Source organism: Euprymna scolopes, chromosome 37 (assembly GCF_053919585.1).
Source record: "Euprymna scolopes isolate OS-2025 chromosome 37, ASM5391958v1, whole genome shotgun sequence".
Taxonomy (NCBI): domain Eukaryota; kingdom Metazoa; phylum Mollusca; class Cephalopoda; order Sepiida; family Sepiolidae; genus Euprymna; species Euprymna scolopes.
The window spans coordinates 33372369-33394964 of NC_136518.1; the positions used below are offsets into that span (position 1 = coordinate 33372369).

Consider the following 22596-nt stretch of genomic DNA (forward strand, 5'->3'; position numbering starts at 1 on the left):
GAAAAGTTGGTAGAGTCCGCAAAGGTAAAAATGTTAAAACTTTGACTCCTTAAAGAATAAAAGAAAGTGGAATTTAAACTTATTTATTTTCCCTGGCATTTTGACAATGGTGTGTTGCGCACTTTACTTTTTGGCCCAGACAAAATCATGGGAGGCCACTAGAGATTCTTGCAAATGCCAAACGATTCAATGCAGAGGCCAAAGATTTGACTGTCAAATCTCATGCCTCTTCTTTCCTTTTTCCCTGCATAATTTAAACGATGACAGAATCCTTCAAGCATTGATAATAGAATGCCTGAGTACAAAATATCAGACAAGATTATCAATTCGATTCAAAATAAGAACATTAAGACTTGAACTAAAAGCTGATGGTTAATACATAACTGAGATTAAAATATAAAGAGGTATCTTCCAAGGAGATTCCCTATCGCCACTAATATAACGCGATCAGAACTAACTATAGTAAAGCAAACATCGACAAAACGCAAGAAAACAGCAAATGCAGACTATATGGACAAAGAGACGAAATGATAATAAGTGAATGCAACAAACTAGCTCAAAACAAATACAAGAATAGACTCGATCAAGTGTGGAAGACAGTACATTGGGAATTATGCAAACAACTTCATCTGGAACACGCAGACAAATGGTTCAAGTGGCAGCAGCACTTCAAGACAAAAAATACAAAATCTTATTGGACATGGATAAACTCATCCAAGCAAGTTAACAAAAAGGAAAAATCCTGCCAGATCATAAATTTCGCCGTTCCAGCAGACTACATTGTGAATATCAAGAAGAAGAAGAAGATAATAATAATAATAATAATAATAATAATAATAATAATAATAATAATAATAATAATAATTGATTTAATATCTGTTTTTCATGCTGGTATGTGTTGGACAGCTTTTAGAAATTGATTTCCAAATTAACTTCTGGCCAGGTCCTTATTTATCTTTCACGTCCATCCTTATCTCTTTTTCCCATATTTTCCTTGGTCTTCCTCTGTAATTGCATTTACCAACCCAAGAATTCTCATCCATTCTTTCAACATTCTTTCAACCACCAAAGTCTCCTGTTCTGCGCACGTCTGTCCAGATTCAATCTTCCTTTGAGCTCATAAGAAGCTTCTTTTTTTAATACTTACATGCGTCGTATGGTTCTTATAATAAGTCCCTCTATGTAACATTTCCTTAACCCTCATCAGTCAGGCTTTATCATCATACTGTGACATTTCACATGACTGATAGACATTTCACTTGGTTTTTAGTGGAAATACTTAGCTGGTTACTTATAACAAAAGTTCTGTGAACTGACTCGTCCATTTCTAATTCTTACAATCACACTAGCATCTGCCCCAATGGTATCTCTAAGATAATAAAACTTCTGAACACTTTCAATAGATTCACCATTTCAGATATACTTTCTCCATATCTGAGTTCTAAGTCATCTTCATTGTCTTACACTTCCTGCACATGAACTGATTATCTTCTCTTAACCTATAATGCCATTGCGCTTCCTGTGTACGCAATGCTTGCAATTAACAAAAAAATTGAGTTTCACTCTCAACGACTCCATTTTCATAAACTGAGCAGTTCATAATAAAAACAATAAAAAACATTCGTATTTGAAATCTAACCAATACAAACTAAGAAATGATTGAACTCATGGGAAAACAGCAATCGCCATCTTGTTTTGCATCAAATGTGATCTAGGTTGAACAGATTTGAAACAAGTTATTGAACTTTTTATTTAATATGTAAGCCTTATAAGCTACTAGCTGAAGTAGCTGTCAATGTCAGGCTTTTCAAATCTCCTTCTTCTTCACATCAACAAAAACAGACACAATTGCTGAAACACAAAACTGTAGTAAAGCACAGATAGCAGCTCTAAGGGATCACATTAATCATAGAAAATAAATCTAGTATACAGAGAAAATGTTAGCACTTTGATATCTGCGACCTAAATGAATTAATATAACAACGCAAGCCCCCCCTTCCCCCTTTCCTGAATTTCCAACATCCTTTTCCGTTTCTGAAATGGAACAGTGTCACACTTTTCACAAGAAAATTTTCAAATATTTGTACTGGTATATTTGTTTTCGTAATTTCATTCATCCAGAGGAAACCTTGAAATAAAGACGAAACGTTGATGAACACATAACTCGGTTTGTTCCTTTTTATTTTTCTATTTCGTCGGAATACTATTTCCATTGTTCTCATATGATTAGAAACCCCGACTGTCATTTGGGCAGTTGGGTTTCGATCGTTGCTTGAGGTAGTTGCTTGTCTAGCCGCACTGATGAGCTGTGAAACAGCGAAACAGTACTGCATGTGGATGACTATGATGCTCCCCATCTTAAAATTAAAAGCATCATTGTTTTCCTTATGAAGTTTAGAAAAGTTTTGTTTGATTTTAGTATAACAGTGAAGTAAAGTTTCTATAAAAAAGTTGATTTTTAATATTATATATAAAAATCACTTTGTGTGTGTGTGTGTGTGTGTGTGTGTGTGGTTGTCTGTGTGTGTGTGTTCCTTCTTCAAAGGTTCCGAAATGACTGAGCTTATCTTTTGCAAATTTCACACGAAGCTAATGTATATGTCTGACAGTATTCTTAGATATGTTTTGTACCGATAAGTATCGAAAATCCAAAAAATTCGATCTTAGAAATAGCTTTTCTCTTTTATACATAAGAATGAATAATTTTTATAGGGGAATATTTACGTTATATCGGCTGTACCCCAGCATTCTATTTTAATTTTTTTTAATTATGAGTTCAATTTACGATAAAAGAAATGGTACCATTTAAAATCGCGGCAAATAATTTCTTTGTTTGCATATTTTAAAACTAAACATTAATCAGAAGTGACTTTTCCAGGGCATTCATCGTCAAACACAAATATCAGCTGACGTAATATTGTAAAAAAAAGCAAGCGGAATTTGATGAATGAAATTATCATTATTTTCTTTTTGAGGAATTAGTTGATCGGGCAAATTATTCGTCGTAATATATAATATTCAATAGAAGATTGATTCTTTAATGATACATATGCAATCTGCATAAATATAAATATCATGTTAAAGTTTAAATTATTTAATCATGTCTTTTTATTCTTTAGTTAAATTAGCAATTGATAGCAAGCAATTCGAGTAGCAGATAGATTAGAGCTTCTTACATGTTTATGCAAGATTCGTTTTTTCTTTTTTTTTATCACTGCATACCTACTTTTGCACCGTCCTGTATTTTAATATAAAAAATTAAAAAGGGGGGGGGACTTTTTATATAGAGTTTAAGAGAGTGATTATCTCCCTTACTCTTCAATGGTTCTAAAGTTAGGTTCCAATGTTTATATTGAAAATGTATTAAAACTATAGCAGCGAACATGTTTTATTTGTTGCGTTAAAAATCCTCAGGATTTGAAGTTAGATTAGTTTTCATTTAGAACTTAAAAAAGACAAATTGTCATATATTACACAAATAGATAGAGGTGCTTGGAGTCCTTTATAATGGTGATAAAATATATGCGAATTTAAAACCATTGTCTATTTCATACGTTTTGCCCATTAGTTCCAGCTGTTTAAGATGAGAAACCTCATGTGGCGGTTCAGGGTTATATATATATATATATATATATATATATATATATATATATATATATATATATATATATATATGAAATTTTTGTGGCAAGAGTTGCGCAATCTCCAACCACACCTCTCCTGAATCGACATTGTTGAATACCAGTGGCAAGTGGAGGTTCAGGACGACTGGAAACAAATGCCGAGATAAGCGGAAAGCACATACAGCGCCTAGAATTCCCAAATGGTCACCCATCAAGTACAAGCTAGGCTCAACGTTGCTTAACTTCGGTGATCTGTCAGGAACCGGTGTGTCAACGTGATTATGCCATATATATATATATATATATATATATATATATATATATATATATATATATATATATATATATATATATATATATATATATATATAACATGGACCATATTCTAAAAGTACCGTTGTTTAGCCAAATATTTCAATCTAAGCAACACAAACTCATCACATGTCATTTTCTATAACTGAAGAATTTGGTATTCTTTTATAATTTTATGTTTCATTTCAGTAGAACAGAGTAATTTTTAAGATGCGTCTACTCAATCTATCAAATGATGAAAAAATATTTCAAACTGATCAATAGATGGACGGACGGAGCCTTTGTATGCATGGCATAGGCATATTTAAAATGTTATTTCAAACTTAAGTGTAACAAACTAGCAAAAATGCTATTTCCTGCTCAAGCAAGCGGAACTAATGAAATGATAAAGCCTGTATAGAGATGCGTGCCATAGATGTATCTAAAATCTTATTTCAAACTTAAGCATGACCGATTACTAGAATAGTCGACAGACGAACTCTCTTGTAGAGATGTTTTGGCACAATATGTAATGCTATTTCCAAATTAAACATGACAGCCCAATCAACGAAAAACGCTTCTTATTGAGATGCTTGGACGTATTTACAACAAATTTCTAATTTCCTTAACTTGAATTAAATATTTTAATTACAACTGAGTATTGTCCATCAAGTCTTAAATAAATCATCTCATCTAATTGTAATAAAGATCTTTAAAGATTTTTATGGTTTCACACGTGTAAAATAATTGCATCTGTAATTTGAAATGCAAATCATCTTTAATGAATCTTTTGTGAATATTTTTTTTTCATTTTTAAATGTTACATTTACAAGATTGTTATAAAAAGAGAGATTGGCCCAAACGACGATGACGACGATGACGACGCAACTGAACGAACAGAACTATTACTCCCCAAACAATCATGGATTAGATCTTAAGAAACGAAAAGAATGCCAGAAATTAAAAAAGAGGAACACATGACTTGCTATCTTAAAGAAGATAAAAAGCAAGAAAAAGAACATAGCCGTGGCATGGATTGACTACACGACAGCCTACGACAACATCCCTCAAGGCATGGATAATTGAATGCTTAAAAATGTACAAGATTCCAAAAAATTATTAACATTAAGGAAGCAATGGAAACAAGGAGACTGAAACGATAGCTAGATGGCAACACCTAAGTGAGATAAGACTACATAAAGGCAGGAGACTCTCTATTACTGGTGCAGTTTATCAGAACCATGATGCCATGCAACTACATACTTAGGAAGTGTGAAATTTGCAGATACCACAAAAACAATAAACCATCCCGTATATATGAACGGCTTGAAGCAAAAAACGAACTGGAAAAGCTGATATGCACATAATATTCATTCAAATGGAATTTCGAATGGAAAATTGTGCATTGCTAGAGATACAAAGAAACCTGGGGACATCAAAGGGCATGAAACTGCTTAAGCAAGAGGAGATGAGAGCACTTGGTGAACATGATGACTACAAATATTTGGGAGTTCTCGAAATAGACATTATTAACTCTACTGAAATAAAAGAGGAGATTGGAAAAAATACCTAAGAAAAAGGAAACTCTTAGAAATGAAACTATATAATATGAATTTAGTTAGAGCAGTATCATTAATAAAATACTCTGAACTATTCATAGGCTGGGCCAAAGAAGAACTTAGGAATCTTGACCAGAAAATGAGGAAATTAAGGACCGTATACAATGTACTATACTTGAAATCTGATATTGATTAACTCTATATGAAAAGGAAGGAAGAAGGAAAGAGGACTGGTAAGCAAAGAAAACTGCATGAAAGAAAGAAAGAAACAAAAAAGACCTGGAAAAATACATAAGGCAAAACATAAAAATACTGATCACTGAATAATATCGAAATGAATAATATCAAAATGAACAATATCGAAATGAACAATATCGAAATGAACAATATCAAAATAAACAATATCGAAATGAATAATATCGAAATGAATAATATCGAAATGAACAATATCGAAATGAACAATATCGAAATGAACAATATCAAAATGAACAATATCGAAATGAACAATATCGAAATGAACAATATCAAAATAAACAATATCGAAATGAACAATATCGAAATGAACAATATCAAAATAAACAATATCGAAATGAACAATATCGAAATGAACAATATCAAAATAAACAATATCGAAATGAACAATATCGAAATGAACAATATCAAAATAAACAATATCGAAATGAACAATATCGAAATGAACAATATCAAAATAAACAATATCGAAATGAACAATATCGAAATGAACAATATCGAAATGAACAATATCGAAATGAACAATATCGAAATGAACAATATCGAAATGAACAATATCAAAATAAACAATATCAAAATAAACAATATCGAAATGAACAATATCGAAATGAACAATATCGAAATGAACAATATCGAAATGAACAATATCGAAATGAACAATATCAAAATAAACAATATCGAAATAAACAATATCGAAATGAACAATATCGAAATGAACAATATCGAAATGAACAATATCGAAATGAATAATATCGAAATGAACAATATCGAAATAAACAATATCGAAATGAATAATATCGAAATGAACAATATGAAAATAAACAATATCGAAATGAACAATATCGAAATGAACAATATCGAAATAAACAATATCGAAATGAACAATATCAAAATGAACAATATCAAAATAAACAATATCGAAATGAACAATATCGAAATGAACAATATCGAAATGAACAATATCGAAATGAACAATATTGAAATGAACAATATCGAAATGAACAATATCGAAATGAACAATATCGAAATGAACAATATCAAAATAAACAATATCGAAATGAACAATATCGAAATGAACAATATCGAAATGAACAATATCGAAATGAACAATATCGAAATGAATAATATCGAAATGAACAATATCGAAATGAACAATATCGAAATGAACAATATCAAAATAAACAATATCGAAATAAACAATATCGAAATAAACAATATCAAAATGAACAATATCAAAATAAACAATATCGAAATGAACAATATCGAAATGAACAATATCGAAATGAACAATATCGAAATGAACAATATCGAAATGAACAATATCGAAATGAACAATATCGAAATGAACAATATCGAAATGAACAATATCGAAATGAACAATATCGAAATGAACAATATCGAAATGAATAATATCGAAATGAACAATATCGAAATAAACAATATCGAAATGAATAATATCGAAATGAACAATATCGAAATGAATAATATCGAAATGAACAATATCGAAATGAACAATATCAAAATGAATAATATCGAAATGAATAATATCGAAATGAACAATATCAAAATGAACAATATCGAAATGAATAATATCGAAATGAACAATATCGAAATGAACAATATCGAAATGAACAATATCGAAATGAATAATATCGAAATGAACAATATCGAAATAAACAATATCGAAATGAATAATATCGAAATGAACAATATCGAAATGAATAATATCGAAATGAATAATATCGAAATGAACAATATCAAAATGAACAATATCGAAATGAACAATATCGAAATGAACAATATCAAAATAAACAATATCGAAATGAACAATATCGAAATGAACAATATCAAAATAAACAATATCGAAATGAACAATATCGAAATGAACAATATCGAAATGAACAATATCGAAATGAACAATATCGAAATGAACAATATCAAAATAAACAATATCGAAATGAACAATATCGAAATGAACAATATCAAAATAAACAATATCGAAATGAACAATATCGAAATGAACAATATCGAAATGAACAATATCGAAATGAACAATATCAAAATAAACAATATCGAAATGAACAATATCGAAATGAACAATATCAAAATAAACAATATCGAAATGAACAATATCGAAATGAACAATATCGAAATGAACAATATCGAAATGAACAATATCAAAATAAACAATATCGAAATGAACAATATCGAAATGAACAATATCAAAATAAACAATATCGAAATGAACAATATCGAAATGAACAATATCAAAATAAACAATATCGAAATGAACAATATCGAAATGAACAATATCGAAATGAACAATATCGAAATGAACAATATCGAAATGAACAATATCAAAATAAACAATATCGAAATAAACAATATCGAAATGAACAATATCAAAATAAACAATATCGAAATGAACAATATCAAAATAAACAATATCGAAATGAACAATATCAAAATAAACAATATCGAAATGAAAAATATCAAAATAAACAATATCGAAATGAACAATATCGAAATGAACAATATCGAAATGAACAATATCGAAATGAACAATATCGAAATGAACAATATCGAAATGAACAATATCAAAATAAACAATATCGAAATGAACAATATCGAAATGAACAATATCAAAATAAACAATATCGAAATGAACAATATCAAAATAAACAATATCGAAATGAACAATATCGAAATGAACAATATCAAAATAAACAATATCGAAATGAACAATATCAAAATAAACAATATCGAAATGAACAATATCGAAATGAACAATATCAAAATAAACAATATCGAAATAAACAATATCGAAATGAACAATATCAAAATAAACAATATCGAAATGAACAATATCGAAATGAACAATATCGAAATGAACAATATCGAAATGAACAATATCAAAATAAACAATATCGAAATGAACAATATCGAAATGAACAATATCAAAATAAACAATATCGAAATGAACAATATCAAAATAAACAATATCGAAATGAACAATATCGAAATGAACAATATCAAAATAAACAATATCGAAATGAACAATATCAAAATAAACAATATCGAAATGAACAATATCGAAATGAACAATATCAAAATAAACAATATCGAAATAAACAATATCGAAATGAACAATATCAAAATAAACAATATCGAAATGAACAATATCGAAATGAACAATATCGAAATGAACAATATCGAAATGAACAATATCGAAATGAACAATATCAAAATAAACAATATCGAAATGAACAATATCGAAATGAACAATATCAAAATAAACAATATCGAAATGAACAATATCAAAATAAACAATATCGAAATGAACAATATCGAAATGAACAATATCAAAATAAACAATATCGAAATGAACAATATCAAAATAAACAATATCGAAATGAACAATATCGAAATGAACAATATCGAAATGAACAATATCGAAATGAACAATGCAGAAAACAACGAAACCAGAAACAAAAGACAAGAAAATGCAAAGAGAAACAGCTACATATATAATTCAGAAGAATGACAAAAAAAAAGAAGAGAATCATGAAAATACTTGAACATGACTAAGAAAAACATACATGAAGGGAGAAAAATGTAATCACTAGTGACAGTTGCACAAAACAGATGATTAGAACTAACTAGATACATTAAAGCTCAAATAGATAACACTCAGGAAAACAATAAATGTAAACTCTGTGGACAAAATGACGAAATGGTAAATCACATAATAAGCAAATGCAGTTTATTTAGGGCTATGCAAACGAGTGCATTTTGAACATGCAGACAAATGGTATAGATACAAACCAGAGACAGTGCTAGAAGACAAAAAACCACGGAATCCTCTGGGACATGGAGGTACCCAAATGAGCTCGTCTAAACAAGGATGCAAGACATCATTTTAGTTAACAAAACATAAAAAAAACTCTGCCAACTTGTAAATTTTGCCGTCCCAGCTGATCACAGAGTAAAGATCAAAGAAATGGAAAAATGTAGCAAATACACAGAATTTGCCAAGGTTTGAAAGGATTACAAAACACAGAGAAAGTTAATAGAATACCAATAATCATAAGAGCACTAGAAAAAGTCTGGGAGAAATTGGAATTAAAAGGATGACTAAGACTATACCGTGGACAGCAAAGATTAAAACAGCTGGAATCTTAAGGAAAGTCATTGAATGTCGAAACTAATGAATGGAAACTAGGAGCAATAATCAGTTACATGGAAATTGCAAAAAAAAAAATGAAACTGCTAGAAATGCTATAAACTATTACCTCCCTTCCTTCCAAATAATGGAATGTCTCAGTTGATGCCACACAAAATAATTGTGAAGGATCACAGAGGTTGGAAAGACCAAGGATGAAGAGCACTAACCAGATCTTTAGTAGACGAGTAGGAAGAAATTTAAATGTAACGTGAACAAACATCTCGCTGCACAATTCTCCACATAAGATGCTTCTATAAATCTAACACCAAATTCACAATAACTCTAAATATTTCGGTGGCAATGTGCCTGGTTTGTAGTGAATATAAGCAAAAAACAAAAAATCTTATGACTTTTACTGTATTGTTTTCTTTTTAGATTTGTATAACATGAATCTTTTTTTATTTCATGTTTTATAAAAAAAAATCTTAATCGATCGTAAAATTAAATATTTTTGACTTTTTTTTTTAATAATTTTTTCTAAAATTGCTAATTCACAGTTTTTTTTTGTTTGTTTAATCTCATTCATCCTCATTTTTACATGAATCTCTTTGATCGCTAGCATCAATATATGACCATTTTTTTTAAATGTCAGCTTCCAACAATATCCTCTTTTTCTCCTTCGATGACCAATTGGGAAATAATTTCTTCCGGTCTGATCATCATTAGTTAGAAAAGAAAATAGAACGAAATAAAAGATGAGAGCTAAAAAAAAAAAAAATCAAATAAATTTGATCCAATATTTGATCAGTAAAACGGAATATCAATGGCGATCTTTAACTACACAAATCCTTTTGCCATCGAAAAGGATTCCGTGTTGATTCCAATCAATTAGAATGATTAGAAAATTCAAAAAGCAGAGATCAGATATCGAAATTGGCTTTGATCAACATAAAACGGAAACAGAATCAGCAGAAGAAAAGAACGAAAAACCAGAAAGGATTACAAAATGTCGAACTCTTGACATATTGCCATGCATATATAAGAATATATTACCTATCATTATTTTTTTTTTCTTTCGGTTAATAAAAACAATTGAGTCACTCTCTGGCGTATTTGAAGAATTATTTGTAGTTATTTACAGTCAACATGCATGAATTGCCTGATTTAAAAGAAAATTAGTATAAGTTGTGCTTGTGTAGATAAAGTAATATATATATATATATATATATATATATATATATATATATATATATATATATATATATTGATTGATTGATTGATTGATTGACAAATACATCTTGGAGATGCTTACAGTTGAGGCATCACTGGTTGACTGGCTTGATCATCCGATTTTGATTTTTCTCCCTCATAACAGTCGACCTTATTTTGATCAGAAACCCTCATCTCGAAAGCAACATACTATTCAACTAAATGACGTTAATGAACGATACTTTTGAATCTTTGGGTCTAAGATTGTGAGAATTAAAGCTAAAAGATATATCTTCCACTCTATGATAAAGCCCGATGTGTGTTTAGTGAAATATTTAAATAAATAAACGCGTTTGTAAATTCATCATGCAAATGTATCGATTAAAACATGGCAGTTTTTAGCCTCTGGATGAAACCATTTCAAATGATAATGGAAGTAAGAAAGCAAAACAACCATCTTGAGATGCAATGGAAAACAAAGTTGTATACTAAGATTCTCAAAAATAATTGTACGAGGTATACAATGTTGTTATTAATTTTATACAGGGTGAAACGATACAGTTGTCGCCCTTTAAAAGACTACATGATTTCCTTTCCGTTTCATGAAAACCGGTTTTATTTTATTTTTTTTATTGCAAACCATCTACTAGTTGGCCAGTTGTGTACAAATCCCAAAAGCGATAGGAGCCTTATATCATGCCTGAAAGTGACACAATCTTCAATGAGCAAGATCGGAGATGCACCGCTGTACAAGTCATGCTCTCTACCGATCCAAGTTATGGCAACAGAACCATTGCCAGCACCCTTAAAATGCATCAATGGATTGCCATGAATAACAAGGACGTGCCCAGGGTGTTGAAAACAAAGTTTCCGGTCACGGTCATGGTCTTTATTGTGGTTTCAAGTGAAGGCCACATCATACCACCTCACATCTTCGAAGTCGGCTTGAAAGTCAACACCAAAGTGTACCTGGATGTGATGAAGAGTATGGTGATCCCCAGGTGCAATCATGTGGCCACTGACAGATCCTGGGTGTGGCAACAGGACTCGGCACTGGCCCACAACTCCAAAGAGACCTAGGCTAAGCTTCAGAAGGAGTACTACGATTTTGAACCCTTCTCTCGCTGGCCTCCTCTCTTCTCCCGACCTTAACCCGCTGGACTACTTCATTTGGTCATACACCAAGCACATCACCAACATGACCTTCCACAACATTAAAACCCGTCTTATCGCTGCCATCCACCGAGTATTTGCCGAGCTTCTGCTGGCGCTTGTGATAAGGGCATGCTCATAGTCCGGACTCGTATCAACACATCGATTGAGGTTGAAGGCAACTGCATTGAATAGATGACAAGTTACCTGAATTGGTTTTTCAAAATCAGTTTTAAAATAAAACTGTAGTGTTGTTTTCTTGATACTTTTATCATTCCACCCTGTATTTTGAGGTTTCTATTCACATTGTAAATTTCTAAACAGGTAAGGTGACGTTTTTGTATTTATAATTAAGCTTTGTAACAAGATTAGTCACGTGATTTTCAAGAACATGCAATAAAATCTATCACGATAAAAATGCAAAGAACAATGGAGTGATAATAACTCTTTTGAATTCTGCAATGGAAACAAAAATAAATAATTGTGTCCTTTTATTTTTCAGGTGTGTATGTCGCTGAACGGAGGATAATAATTTTATATTTTGTTATGAATTTCAAAATTTTAGATTATGAGGAATATAATTTATTGCGTAGTTTTTGTAATCTTATCAATATACATATATAAAGTTGAGTTATTTGTCACATTGACATTCATATTTAAAGTCCAATTTAAAAAAAAAAAGTGAATACAACTTCCTTATATACTTAGTCGTAGATATACCAGCAACTTCAAAAAGGATAAATAATTTGCATATTCTTTTAAAAACGAACTTTTTTTAATTCATTGTTCGTTTGATTTTGTTTTCTTATTGGATGATTTGTTTCATTTCACTTTTATAAAAAATCCTATTTGTGCATATTTTCTACATTGTGCATAATTGCATTACTTTTGGAGTTGCATTTAGAGTAAATCTCAATCTGTGGAACAGTCTCTACCAAACTACTCAGACAATTTTTGGTCTACAGACCTGATGATATATAGTGTATCGAACCTGTGGAACAAAATTGTTTAGTTTTTTAGCCGGAAAAATAGTTACTAAGGGGTAAAAACTAAAAGATTGGTACTTAACAGGCACAGTTCGATGTAATGTGTACGTTCTACACATACATTTATATGTTTAACTGTGTTAATTTGTCAAATTTTGATATACATGTGTCCTAATCTCATATGGCAGCAAATACCACTGGTGCTAAGTGTTTTGGGTTCGATTCTAGCTGATGGCATCTAAGCCATATTTTTTAAAAACTTTTGAAATCATTATCATATGCATTGGGTACAATATAATAATTAATAGAGTATTGGCTCTATAATAATAAATACGACATTTGCATGAATTAACATATATTTAAGTGCATTTTACTACCGGGCAATACCGGTGGTGGGGAGCTGCTAGTAATCACTATAAAAACTTACATAAATGTAAATAAAATCTGTCGGCCTTTGCACATGGGCAATGCCGAGTCCATTCACAAGTATATTGTTTATTATGTTCTTTTCTGATTTAAATTATTCAAACTACTGTTAACATTTTCAATATTATTCCCATGTTTCGACTGATGTAACCTCCGACCTTCTTCAAGTGCGTCTTGTTGAACCCGAGAATCTGTACGAAATTTTGAATGGAACCTTTTATTTAATCCACAAGAGTAGCTTGCTTTGTTTCTGTCTGCCATAACTGAAAGTAATTCCTTATCATTATCACTCAACTTTCAGATTATGATTATAACTTAGCACTTTTATCCATTGCACGACAGGCCCTTATAGATTTCCAAGTTTGACATACTGATTTCTATATTCAACAAGATGTATCTGAAAAAAGTGGGCGGTTACATCAGCTGAAATGTTGTATGAATAAAATCCAAAATGAGAATAGTGGTTTGAATAATTCAACTAAAACAAAATATCAATCCTCATCTTCTATTATATAAATCTCACCTGTCTTTTTAAATGTATGTATGTATGTATGTATGTTTGTATGTCTGCCTAAAACTTTCTCAGTGGCATCGGACCGGGTTGAAACCAGTACTTTCTGAAAGGGCGATGTCTCGGTTGAATAATATGTGAAAATTAGAAAAAACGGTCAATTATTTCCTATAGAAGTACACGTTCGCGATGAGGAAGGGTAGCAAAAAATCATTCCTTCATCACAATTTAGCCAAACATTCATGTACGAAAAACGTCCTTTCTTTAATTAGTTTAAATAGAAAAAAAACCGACGCAATTGTAGAGCAATGATTATAGTAACAGCATCGTTATCTTAAGGTTCATGCCGACATATTGAACATTATTTTTTTCGATTTTTAAAGTTTTTAATATTTAAATTTAGGGTTATTTATGCACTTTTTTCGTTCGTTTATTCTTTATTTTCCCCTTTTTTACTTTTCCATCACGTTCGCTGTTTTTTTTTGTTGTTTTTCCGATATTTTTTCAGAAGTTTTAACATTTAAACAGGATTATTTATGCAATTTTTTTCTTTCACTTATTTTTTATTTTTCATTACGTTCGCTGTTTTCTTTTGTTTTTGTTTTTCCGATATTTAAAAAAAAAGTTTTAACATTTAAACAGGATTATTTATGCAATTTTTTTCTTTCACTTATTTTTTATTTTTCATCACGTTCGCTGTTTTCTTTTGTTTTTGTTTTTCCGATATTTAAAAAAAAAGTTTTAACATTTAAACAGGATTATTTATGCAAATTTTTTTCTTTCACTTATTTTTTATTTTTCATCACGTTCGCTGTTTTCTTTTGTTTTTGTTTTTCCGATATTTAAAAAAAAAGTTTTAACATTTAAACAGGATTATTTATGCAATTTTTTTCTTTCACTTATTTTTTATTTTTCATCACGTTCGCTGTTTTCTTTTGTTTTTGTTTTTCCGATATTTAAAAAAAAAGTTTTAACATTTAAACAGGATTATTTAGTTCGCTTATACTTTATTTTTCCTTTTATTATTGTTTTGATTTACCCACCACACCCGGACAACACTAGGTACCCCCGCTAGTCTCAAATAATTTTGAAACGAATCATATGTTGTTAGTTGCTGAGAAATAAACTTTCAGGTGAGGAAGGAATTTCCCCCTTTTTGACATTGGAAAAAGTATATCGATGAAAATAATCATAAAAATGGATATCGATGAAAATAATTATAAAAAAGTATATCGATGAAAATAATTATAAAAATGGATATCGAAAAACTAAAAAGTGTGAGCACAAGAATTAATGTCGATTTTAAAAAACATAGTTTGTCTTGACTGGTATGGAAAAATTCATGAAGAAATGATATTCAATGTTAAATCTTTAAACGTTTACGTGACACATTGTTTCACATTGAAAAAAAGTCGAAATCAAGTCTTGCTATGTCAGGTGGATTGTTATTTAAACATGAGTTTGAAAATCTGGCAAGATATCTTTATATGAAACATTTGAATCATCTGTATGCATAAAAGATGGATTCACAGTAAGTGCTTCTCGTCGTCGTCGTCGTCGTCATCATCATCATCGGTCAGTTTTTCGTTTGTAGGGTATATAACAAAATGTTAACTTTATTTTATTTAAGCAAAAAATGTACATTTACAAGATGTTTTTTTTAAATAGATTATAATAATAAAGTTTATCCGTTGTCCTAGGTATAAATCCCGAATTATCTTTTGAGATGGGAGGGTCGATGGTCATCGAATTTTGTCCAAAACTGTTGCATTTACTCTATGCTAGCCACTCCCACCAAAATATCACATTCATTCCGTAATTTAATTAAAACGAATGATGGCAAATTTGTTTAAAACGGATTTTAATAACAAAAATGAACTGGTACAAATACAATTCAGAGTTAGTTTAATACTGAACGTAGAGACATGAATACTAATGCAGTAGTCAGGTGACGCACTCATGTTTTGACAGCTAACCACTACGCCACTAATGGTACATGACTTTAATATTTAATATCTAATATTGAAAACGTTTAAAAGAAACAAGACTTTAGATCTTCACAGTGAATTGGTATTTCTTTGAGATTTTAGAACTGTTGTACATCTATGAAGTTAGATTATAGGACAAAGTTTTACAAACATGGCGCTGTGTAGGAATTCAAATGGAGATTTAAATATTACTTTGAAGAAATACAAGACTTGCTCGGAGATCAATTGAAGGATTTATTCGATTTTCTCAGAGAAATCTAAGAAATTTCCCATCTAGAAATTCAAAGAATTCACAAGATGAATCGAAGTAGGGAGAAAAACTGGGAGGAAGAAATCAAAAGCGAATGTGGGGATTTGTTTGTGGTATTTTGAGTTTTTATTTACTGGTTTCATTGTTTTATGGCATATCAACCTTTTTTGCTGAAAAGTTACTTAATGTTGAAAGACAATATCTATTTGTTTATAATTTATTTATTACGTATGTTGTATATTCTAACGGGTTCCTTCAGTGGAATGAATCTGTCTTACCTCCACGAGAAATGCTCACACCAGAATTGCATAAATAAGCTTTCTAATATATATTGCTACAATATATATTGCTACATTATATATTACTACAATATATATTGCTACATTATATATTGCTACAATATATATTGCTACATTATATATTGCTACAATATATATTGCTACATAATATATTGCTACAATATATATTGCTACATTATATATTGCTACAATATATATTGCTACATTATATATTGCTACATTATATATTGCTACAATATATATTGCTACATTATATATTGCTACATTATATATTGCTACATTATATATTGCTACAATAAATATTGCTACAATATATATTGCTACAATAAATATTGCTACATTATATATTGCTACAATATATATTGCTACATTATATATTGCTATAATATATATTGCTACATTATATATTGCTACATTATATATTGCTACATTATATATTGCTATAATATATATTGCTACATTATATATTGCTACAATATATATTGCTACAATAAATATTGCTACAATATATATTGCTACAATAAATATTGCTACAATAAATATTGCTACATTATATATTGCGACATTATATATTGCTACATTATATATTGCTACAATATATATTGCTACAATATATATTGCTACATTATATATTGCTACAATATATATTGCTACATTATATATTGCTACATTATATATTGCTACAATAAATATTGCTACAATAAATATTGCTACAATATATATTGCTACAATAAATATTGCTACAATATATATTGCTACATTATATATTGCTACATTATATATTGCTACAATATATATTGCTACAATATATATTGCTACATTATATATTTCTACAATAAATATTGCTACAATAAATATTGCTACAATATATATTGCTACATTATATATTGCTACATTATATATTGCTACAATAAATATTGCTATAATATATATTGCTAAATTATATATTGCTACAATCATTATTGCTACAATATATATTGCTACAATATATATTGCTACATTATATATTGCTACAATATATATTGCTACAATATATATTGCTACATTATATATTGCTACAATATATATTGCTACAATAAATATTGCTACAATAAATATTGCTACAATATATATTGCTACAATATATATTGCTACATTATATATTGCTACAATATATATTGCTACAATATATATTGCTACAATATATATTGCTACAATAAATATTGCTACAATAAATATTGCTACAATATATATTGCTACAATATATATTGCTACATTATATATTGCTACATTATATATTGCTACAATAAATATTGCTACAATATATATTGCTACATTATATATTGCTACAATAAATATTGCTACAATATATATTGCTACATTATATATTGCTACAATATATATTGCTACAATATATATTGCACATTATATATTGCTACATTATATATTGCTACAATATATATTGCTACAATATATATTGCTACATTATATATTGCTACAATATATATTGCTACAATATATATTGCTACAATATATATTGCTACAATAAATATTGCTACAATAAATATTGCTACAATATATATTGCTACATTATATATTGCTACAATATATATTGCTACAATATATATTGCTACATTATATATTGCTACAATATATATTGCTACAATATATATTGCTACAATAAATATTGCTACAATAAATATTGCTACAATATATATTGCTACATTATATATTGCTACAATATATATTGCTACAATAAATATTGCTACATTATATATTGCTACAATATATATTGCTACATTATATATTGCTACAATATATATTGCTACAATATATATTGCTACAATATATATTGCTACAATATATATTGCTACAATATATATTGCTACAATATATACTGCTTCAATATATATTGCTACATTGATGATATATAACCTTGCAACGTGCCTTTAATGCAATTCTACAAACTGTTAAAAAAATAGTTTACTCTCTAAAAACATTTTCCTTTTATTACATTTTCACTCGAAACAAAGCACATTGCCACTTTGATGTAGGGGGCTACTATCAGGAACCTAAGTTGCATGTGCACTATGTAGGGAGTTGAGCAGCAAGATGCCCGTTCACATTACACTTGAACTTCTGCATGTAAGCACCGTTGGGGAACCCAGAACCCGGAACCCGGAAAAGAATTCCAAAATCTAGCAGTTCTAGGGAAAAAGCTATTAGAGTAGAAGGCTTTCTTACATCTAGGGATCTCTACTGAGTGGGGGTGGAACTTCGCTGCTTGTCGGTTTGTCGAGGGTATTTTCGCCGACGGGGTAGACGTTCGTCAGAGCATGAACCATTAAAATACTTGTAAAACAGGTAGAGGTACACAACATTTCGTTGATGGGACAAGAGCTGAAGCTTAGATGACAATTCAGGACCAGGTTTGCGGCTCTCTTTGGAACCCTCTCCAGGAGCGAGAGATTAGTAGCAGATGCACCTGCCCAAATGTGACAGCAGTACTCCATACATGGGCGAATGGTGGCTTTGTAGAGGTACAGGATACGTTCAGACGTAAGTAACTTTCTAGCACGGTAGAGAGAGCCCACCTTCTTCGCAGCAGTCTTGGCAATAATCTCGATGTATCTATTCTAACTCATGTTCCCTGTGAACGTTAAGCCGAGAATTTATTAAAACAATTACAATAAAATATCTAATAGAGAAAATGATGTCAACCGGATAAAAAAAATGAACGTGAATAACATTAGAATTTTCATTTGTTATTGTTGTATCATCTTATTTGCAATAGACTAATATACTTATATATAATAAGTTTATTAAACTTATATATAAGTTTATTAAAATAAAAAAAAACTACTTAATGATCAGAAAATCCAGCAATATGCAGATATTCTTCAATAATCACCCCCAAAGGAAAAACCAGGTAAAGGAAATAACTTTTATTCTTTTAGTAAGCGTTTGAGTTCATTACTTGCTTCCATCTTTTATTCAAAGTTTACGTTTTCTCATTCTTCGTTGAAAAAGTCCAATTCGTTCAGTTTCCTCACATGTGTCTTTCTTCATTCGTACAAAACCATGTCCACTTTTAGCTTAAATATTCAACATAAAAAAAAATGTAGTTACAGAACATAGAACTATTTATAAAGCAAATATGAACGTAATGGATCCTGGGCAACACTTGATCAGCATAGAAATAAAAGTGAAGAAAGTAAGCGTACCATACACAGTTGAGCCAATATCAGAGGAAAAAGAAGCTCAACTCATAACTCAAAAATAACCCTTTGGAAATGACCCCACCCCCCAAAAGACAAAAAAAACAAACAAAAAAACAAAGAAACAAAAAACAAAAACAAGCAAACAACAAAACGCTGTAATAACTGAATCATGAGAATGAAGCTTAGTGTCATTTGATCTCTGTAACGGGAGTTATACATAGCAATATATATATATATATATATATATATATATATATATATATATATATATATATATATATATATATATATATATATATATATATTTATATTTATATATATATATATATATTGCTATATATATATTGCTATATATATATATTGCTATATATATATTGCTATATATATATATATATTGTTGTATATATATATATACATATATATATAGCAATATATATGTATATATATGATATATATATATATATTGCTATATATATATATATTGCTATATATATATATATATAGCAATATATATATATATGTGCATATATATATATTGCTGTATTTATAGCAATATATAGCAATATATATATATATATATATATATATATATATATAGCAATATATATAAATATATAAATAATAATATAAATAACAATATATATATATATATATAGTAATATATATATATATATATAGCAATATATATATATATATATATATATATATATATATATATATATTGCTATATATTGCATGAATAATTTTGTTATGCTGGTTTATAAGAGTTTGATGATATCACAGTCAGTCTTGACATAGATTCAGTTTCAGGATTTATATTGCATCTACATGAGATGGTCTTTTCGAAACAAGAAGGCAAACAGGCAGAGGATGAATCATTTCTGAAAGTAAATCCCATGTAAAAATCCCTAAAAAACATACCTGACAGAGCAACGATGAATAAGGGAGTTAAAAAAAAAGAATATAATGATGAAAAGCGATTCTACTTGTTCTTCTCAATCCAATATCAATTCGCCAAGTTTGAGCAAGAGTGAATTTCAGATGTCATTTCGATAACAACCAATCAACCTGTTCAGCTATTTTGTTTTTTTGTTTATTTACAACCGAGTTTTTGATAGCTTTCCTATTGATTTATTTTTTATCCTCTTTTTGGTCAGACTACTCCTTCATTCAATCTATGCATGCAACTAATTGCAAAGCAAATACATTTAAACAAAGTACAATCATAGTTATTATTAACTGCATCATTTGAAGATATTTTGCATAGAATACAATTTTAAGAAACGCATTTCTCTAGTTGAGTTTCCAGGGAGCTTTATAAATCTATACTATATTTGTAGACTGTTTCTTTGTTCGTCTGTCCAGGGATGAAATTAAATCCTTATATTTAGATGAATTATAAATTTTCAGAAAAAAAATCTTACGGTAATCCATTGGTGAGAAAAAAAAATTAAGAATACATATCTAGGTCTAATAAATCACAATTCATGTATATTTATCTATCAAATTTGTAGTACCTGTTTGTCTATTCTCAAATTCTTTTTAAGATTTTAAAGATGGGAAGATGTCAGATATATTCTGATAGTAAATTGCACAGGGTAAGTACCATGATATGTATATTTCATTTTGATCAAAGAGGCGTACAATAAAATAGCGGTCCTGGATATGACCTTAAACTGTATTCGATGGTGAGGCCCCAGCTTGCCGGCTTTGAGGAATGTGGAGCCACCCTTTAATTGCTATTGCTCCCAGGTCCATTCTGACTCGGAGTGGTAGTACCTGTTAGGGTCCCAACTATGGGTTAAATAGAAACCAACTTGAAAAAAAAATATATTCTATTAAAAAATTTTCTTCAAAATCGTTGGATTCGGCATTAAATAACCTGAGAAGGGTTGATATGCTGTAAAACAAAAACAACCTATACCTATATAAGAGCCAGGTACGTCCAAGGATGGAATACTGTTGCCACATCTGGGCAGGAGCTGCTAGAAAGGACTTGTCCTGCCTTGATAGAGTTCAAAATAGACTTCGTAGCCTCGTAGGAGATGTCCTTTTCTCCTCCTTGCAACCTCTATCTCACAGAAGATATGTTGCGAGTTTGTCTCTGATGTATTGTTATTTTCATGGAAAGTGTTCAACTGAGCTTCAATCTATGGTCCCCCCTCGCCAAACTTTCACAAGATACACTCGTCTAGCTGTAAACACTATCAATAATTTCCCCCACTCTTTATCTGTGCCTAAACCTAAACGTAGATTCCATGAACAAAGCTTCTTTCTTAGAACTGCACGCCTGTGGAATTGTCTTCCGTTTTCCTGCTTTCCGGCTGACTACAATATGGTTGTGTTCAAGTCTAAAGTAAATAAGTTCTTGATGAGCCGTTCCATATAAGTTATTAAATTTACCAAATTTTCATTACTAATGATTACTATATTGACCAATTTCTACTGTACACTCTTTAACCCTTATCCTTGAGTGGCCTCTGGACCTTGATAATGTGGTGATGCCTTTGTAAAAAAAAAAAAAAAAAAAAAAAAAAAAAAACCAGTAAAATAGTAAGCTCTTCTTCTACGTTGGACAATTTTATTTTGTAATCTAAATAAAAACTGGCAGCACTCCTTTTCACTGACGCCGTAATTTGCATCACATCTTAACTTTGATGTGTTTTCTCAGCTGCCAAATAATAC

General features: G+C 29.7%; 1 protein-coding gene and 1 pseudogene across 12 annotated transcripts in view; both read right to left on the reverse strand.

Annotated features, from left to right (window-relative positions):
* The window catches only part of LOC145261125 (rap1 GTPase-activating protein 1-like), a 1259270-nt gene that overhangs the window by 572610 nt on the left and 664064 nt on the right, over positions 1 to 22596 (reverse strand). The window lies entirely within an intron of this gene.
* LOC145261435 (5S ribosomal RNA) lies at positions 3799 to 3915 on the reverse strand (annotated as a pseudogene).